The sequence below is a fragment of the Magnolia sinica genome, chromosome 15 (genome assembly GCF_029962835.1).
Source record: "Magnolia sinica isolate HGM2019 chromosome 15, MsV1, whole genome shotgun sequence".
NCBI lineage: Eukaryota > Viridiplantae > Streptophyta > Magnoliopsida > Magnoliales > Magnoliaceae > Magnolia > Magnolia sinica.
Window position 1 is genome coordinate 14,810,977 of NC_080587.1, and position 6,718 is coordinate 14,817,694.

At 39.2% G+C, this 6,718-nt stretch overlaps 1 protein-coding gene across 2 annotated transcripts in view; it reads left to right on the forward strand.

Annotated features, from left to right (window-relative positions):
- The window catches only part of LOC131228246 (hydroxymethylglutaryl-CoA lyase, mitochondrial-like), a 97,467-nt gene that overhangs the window by 53,783 nt on the left and 36,966 nt on the right, over nucleotides 1–6,718 (forward strand). The gene's annotated exons all lie outside the window — the stretch shown is intronic.

The window sequence follows — 6,718 nt, forward strand, 5'->3', positions numbered from 1 at the left end:
TTCGCACAAAATTGTATGCAAACTGTCTCAAAACTTAAATAAATCAAATGTTCATAGACTAAATGAAATTTTAATATGCCCGATGGGCCCGATGATAGCGCCGTGAAGGTGGCATAATGAAGGTGGGCTGTGATGATCCAATGGTCCGATCACACCATCCTCATGATCCAACGGTCCAAATGTATCCCCTAAGCAACTTATACATGTCACGGACATATGTTTAAGGTCTTTACCCTCTAGAGACCCGATCCGTATCCGTCATCTATCATATTGACATGGATAATGCATGCCTTGTATGTTGATATACTTTGAATGGCCTAATGTCTTCATCAACTCCCCTCGGCTGAGAAGATCTCGACTCCAGTGAGATAAAACTCTAATGTTGTTCTAACAAATATGGATCTGTCGCTGCAACTCTGCTGTCGTTAATCAGTACAGTCGGATGATGGTCTGTTCTTCCACTTCACTAAGTACCTCTGAAATCCACTGTCTCGAGTGGAAACAATTTGCTCATCTACAATTCATTTAATTTCTTCTCTTTTCTCAAGGATAGTAGGCATAGGTGGTGTAGGTTGGGAAGAAAATTCAGAAATTGGTCAATGGTTTGGAACAAAATTAGGGTCTATGGGATGGCTGAAATAAGGCATTAAATCCTTCACATTGAATATTGAACTAATCCCCATGCGAGGTGGAAGATCTATCACATACGCATTGGACCCAATCTTTTTCAGAATCTTAAATGGTCCAGCACTGCGTGCTTGTAACTTCTTAACGGTACGTTGTGGAACCATTCTGGCCTCATCATAACCATTACATAATCACCCTCATTAAATTATTGAATTCTACGATGTAAGTCAGCTGAAATTTTATATTGTTCATTATTAACATTTATCCGCCTCTTAATCTCAGCATGCAACTCAAGAACGTGATGGAAATATGCATCGGCTAACTCCGAGGTCCCCTGGGGGACTGACATAGGTAAGAAATCTATGGGTAGTCTAGGTTTATAACCACTAACAATCTCGAATGGACTCATACCCATAGACCTATTAACTGAACTATTATATGCAAACTCGGCGACTAGCAGGACGAAGTCCCAAGTTTTAATGTGTTCACCCACCAAACATCGTATTAGATTTCCGAGACTTCGATTCACAACCTCAGTTTGACCATCAGTTTGAGGATGGTAGGCAGACGAGAACTGGAGTCTTGTACCCATCATATGCCATAATGTCTTTAAAAAATAACTAGTAAACCAGACATCCCTATCAGACACTATGGCCTTAGGTAAACCATGTAATCGAACTACCCCCTCAAAGAAAATCTTGGCTATGTTGGACGCATCTGAGGTTTTAGAACAAGGGAGAAAGTGAGCCATTTTTGAGAAACGGTCCACGACCACAAAAATGGAATCGTGCTTTTTAATTGTCTTGGGAAGTTCAAGCACGAAATCCATACTGATGTCTTGCCCCAGTGCATGTGACATTGAAATGACATGTACAATCTAGTATTCTGCTTCTTTTGTTTTGCCAGTTGACATGTTTGACATTGACCTAAAATTTTGGCCAGTCTTGCTTGAGACTTGGCCAATAAAATTAATCCTCACTAGGGCGATGGTCTTATCTCGACCAAAATGGCCAGCAATACCTCCAGCAAGAAGATCTCAAACAAGAAAATTCCAGAGGAAAGTGTAGGGAATACAAAGTCAGTCTCCTTTGAAAAGGAAACCATCTTTCAGCATGAACTCACCCGAATTATGCTGGGCACCTAAGAGTGACACGTATGTTCCCCCAAAATCTGGACACATGGGATACTCGTCTTTCAATTGCTTAAACCCGACAACTTCTACACTCAAGGAGTTGAGCAATGTCACTCTCCTACTAAGGGCATCAGTTGGTTTGTTCTCGATCCCGGCTTTATATTTCAGGACAAATGAATATTCCTGAAGAAACGCTGCCCACTTGGCATGCCTTGAATTAAGCTTCTTTTGGGAATTCAAATACTTTAAAGCCTCGTGATCAGAAAAGAAGACAAATTCTTGTGGTAGAAGATAATAATGCCAATGACGTAGCAATTGCACTACCTCATAAATTCTTTATCATAGGTGGAATACTTTTATTTTTCTTCATTCAATTTCTCACTGAAATAGGTAACTGGATGACCCTCTTGGCTTAGTACCCCTCCTATACGTACGCCTGAAGCATCACACGTTACTTTAAAGACTTTAAAAATTCTGGAAGACGCATGATGAGAGCATCTATCATCTTGCCCTTAATATCTTTGAATGTCTTAGCTACGGCCTTAGACCATATGAACTCTTCCTTTTTAATGCAATCAGTAATGGGAGCCATAATAGTGCTAAACCCTCAAATACTGACGATAAAATGTGGTTAAGCCATGAAAGCTTTTCACTTCATGTATGTTCTGCGGTTCAGGCCAGTCAATTATGGCCTTGACTTTTTCTGGATTTGCTCGCATCCCTATAGACGTCACTATGAACCCTAAGAAGACAACCCTATCAGACAGGAACAAACATTTCTTAAAGTTTGCACATAACCTCTCCACCTTCAGGACACTACAGATCTGCCTTAAGTGGTCGAGATGTAGCTCTTTAGTCGTACTATATATGAGTATGTCATCAAAATAAACCATTAAGAACTTTCTCATAAAGGGTCTCAAAACCTGGGTCATCACATGTATAAAAGTACTGGGTGAATTAGTCAAGCCAAAGGGCATGACCAACCACTCGTACAATCCATCCTTCGTCTTGAAGGCTATCTTCCACTCATCTCCAGAGCGTATGCGTATCTAGTGATACCCACTCTTGAGGTCTATCTTGAAAAAAATGGTGGATCTGGCCATCATGTCTAACATATCACCAAGCTTCGGTATCGAAAACCGATACTTGATCGTGATCTTATTAATGGCCCTATTATCCACACACATCCACCACGTACCATCTTTCTTAGGCGTTAATAGCGCTGGTACAGCACAGAGACTCATACTTTCACGGATGAAATCTTTTTGTAGGAGCTTATTTACTTGTTTATGCAACTCTGCATGCTCTGCAGGATTCATCCTGTAATGAGGAAGGTGGGGTAAAGAAGACCCTGGGATGAAATTAATGACATGCTGGTTATCCCGCATAGGTGGAAGCTCATCCGGTAAATCCTCAGGGAATATATCACTGTATTCCTCAAGAACCGAAGTCACCTCAGGGGATAACTCTACATGAACCTCGAGTGTAACTTCCCTAGCCATTAGGGCATACACTATCGAATCATCCGCTATCTCTTTCTCAAACTCTTTTGCATTAACGATATGTAGAGACTTCAAAATAGATTTCCTCACATCCTTGACTTACTCATTTTCACATTTTCAGCGTTGTCCTTGTGGCTCTTAGGTGGCAACGGATTAATTTTGATTTTCTTGCCCTCATGCGTGAATGTACACACGTTCGAGCGACCAAAAATTGTGAAATCTCTATCGTATAACCATAGCCTCCCTAAAATGATGTGACCCACATCTATAGGTAAAACATCACAGCACAATATATTTTTATATGAACCAATTTGGATGGGAACTAAACAGTGTTGGGACACAGGCATAGAAGACGTGTCAACCTAAGAAACCTTATAGGATGGAGGGTGAGGGATGGGCTTTAAACCCAAACGAGTGATTGTGTTAGCTGAGACCACGTTAGTGCAACTACCACTATCCATGATGACTTTGCAATTTTTGTCACCGCTCTTGATAAATGTGTAGAAAATTGTGCTTCTGCGTCAATCATCACTCTTCTTGGCCTGCGCTAAAGTACATCTAACTACAGCTAGTGGTGCAGTCTCTGGTTCTTCTTCTTCATAATCACTAGCACCTATCTTTAGGTGATATTCCTCAACTTTATAATCACCCATGTCATCCGCATTTTCATTTGACTCGTCTATGACTAAGGCTTTCTTGCGAGTCTTTGCCGTGCACTAGTATGCAAAATGACCTATACCTCCGCACTCATAACATCTCAAGTGACTACCACTGCCAGGATTGACACCAAGGTCACCTTTGCCCTTATCATCCTCAGGCTTAAACAATGCACTAGCCTGCGCCCTAGGCTGACTTCCAATGTTAGGTCTGGTTCCCTGAAAACCAAATCTAACAATAGAGTCTCGGGACACAAAGCGCCTCGTAACAAGAGATTTTAGGTAAAGCTCTAATTCCTGTACAACTTGGTAAGCCTGATCCAAGTCACTCACTGCATGGGTCATAAGCTCACACTGTAGATCCATGCGAAGACCCACTTTGAAACACGCCAATGTCACTAAGGGATCCTCCTGAATATCACATCACATCATATACTCCTCAAATTTTGCAATGTAATCTGCAACCAACATAAATCCTTGGCGTAATGCTTGCCACTGATCTAGAAGCTTTTGACGGTAAGAGAGGAAGATATTTTTCCTTTAATAACTCCTTCATCTCTACCCAATGCGTAACTGGGATACCTCCTGATCTCTCGATCCTATGCTCCGTATTTGTTCAAAATAATTTAGCTTGACCCACAAGTTTCATTTTCGCAAACCATACCTGTCAGTTCTCAGATATCTCATACCATTCGAAATAATGGTCCATGTCCGCTAACCAATCAAAGAATGCTTTTGGGTCAAGACACTCATCAAAACTAGGAGCATCTACTTTAATACTCTTTAAGACCCTTTTATCGACATCATAACGGTCTTGATACTTGACAGTGGGCTGCGGATATCGCGCTCCTCCTTGTCCTACCCCTCGTCCACGTGCTTCATGACCTCTACCACGATTTTCTACTCGTTCCTTAACTACTCCCCCTACGTGAGACTGTTCATCCCCTCCAATGTCGGAGATTTCTCTTAGGGACGCTTCTATCTGATCCATACAGGTATTCGTGTTCCTAGATTGTGCCCAATAGCGGCCAAATGTTGGTTGATCGTGTTCATTATCTCAGTCAGCTGTTCCATATTGAAAATCGGGTGTAGACCAAATCTTCTACCAGTCCGAGTGGGCATACACAATAAGACTTAACTTAGGTTTCCTAAAACACGACTCTATGAGATTATTTTGACACAAGACTATGAACATCAATGATCCTAACCTTTAGAATGATGCAAATGTGGAAAAATTCAGATCTAGACTTTTTATTTTTATTATTTATTATTTTTTTATTTTTTTTAAATGCAAATCTGAAATTTTCATATCTAAACTCTATATGCGATGCATGAAACCCTAGAAAAAAAAACATAAAAATCTAAACTCTTGATAACTCAATCTAAGACGACCTGATGCAAAAACCTAAGCTTTGATACCAAAAATTGATGTAGGACGGCCTAATCCAACCTTAAATGAATATGGTATTTGAAAGGGGCAGATTCATGCAATCTTAAAAAATAAATAAAATATCAGTCTGCCTTATACATCATAAACACAAGAAAGAAATAAGGTTAATATAACATTGAGTAGGGCCATCCATCACAAACACGAAGTACTGAATCTTAAAATCTGAATTTAGTTGGATCCGGCGAAAGATAGAACTTTTATCTTGTAATAGGTTCGTCTAACGATCCAAGTGAATTTTCTACTCCAGAAAAATAGGAATTTCCTGGATTGGGAAATCTGAAAAATTCAGAAAAGAATTGATGGTTCTTCAAATTTAGATTTGGGTGATGGGTTTTATGTAGGGATGAAAATCTTTTGATATCTAATGATTTAGATAAAAAAAAAAAAAAAACAAGATTTGGCTTATAGATTTAAAGATTATAGGAGAAAAGGAAGAGAATGGGATTAAAGAAAAGAGTACCTTGAGAAAAGAGAGAAGGAGAAATAAGTAGAGGATGAGAAATTGTTTATTTGGGCCTCACGCCCTCTTCTAATCACTGGAAGTCGAAGACGAAATCGTCAAAAGAAAAAACTTTCTTTTTTTTTCTTTCATAAACATAACATAAGATGCTATAGGTTTAGGGCAACCCTTATAAATTCATAATTACATGCAATTACCAAAATACCTCTACTAAAAAAAGTTTTTTAAAAAAAGAAATTCACACAAAATTGTGCGCAAACTGTCTCAAAACTTAAATAAATCAAATGTTCATAAACTAAATGTAAATTTAAGATGCCCGATGATAGCTCTATGAAGGTGACGTAATGAAGGTGGGCTGTGACGATCCAACGGTCCGATCATACCATCCTCGCGATCTAATGGTCCAAATGTCTCCTCTAATCAACTTACATATGTCATGAACACATGTGTAAGGTCTTCAACCACCTCTAGAGACCCGATCCATATCCGTCATGTAATTATATTGACACGGGTAATGCATGCCTCCTATGTTGATATACTTTAAATGGCCCGATGTCCGTATCAGAAACCCATTCTACGTAAGGAACTAAAGTGTGTGAACCAAGCATGAAGGGTTTGTGATAAACCATATATAACCTTTTTGAATTGACAAACATGGTTTGATTGAGCAGGTTTCTTTTTTGTTAATGGGTTTCTCATGTTTTTCTTTTTCAATGATGTTATCTGGTGGCAAGTGAAGTCATTATGCCTGTCGAGTTATGTTAGCATGATTGCTTTCTTTCTCACCTACATGTTCACGGGCCTTTTTTAAAAAATAATAATAATAATAATAATAATAATAATAATAATAATTCCTTTTATCCTGTTTGCCTTCTAAAGGCAACCAAGGCA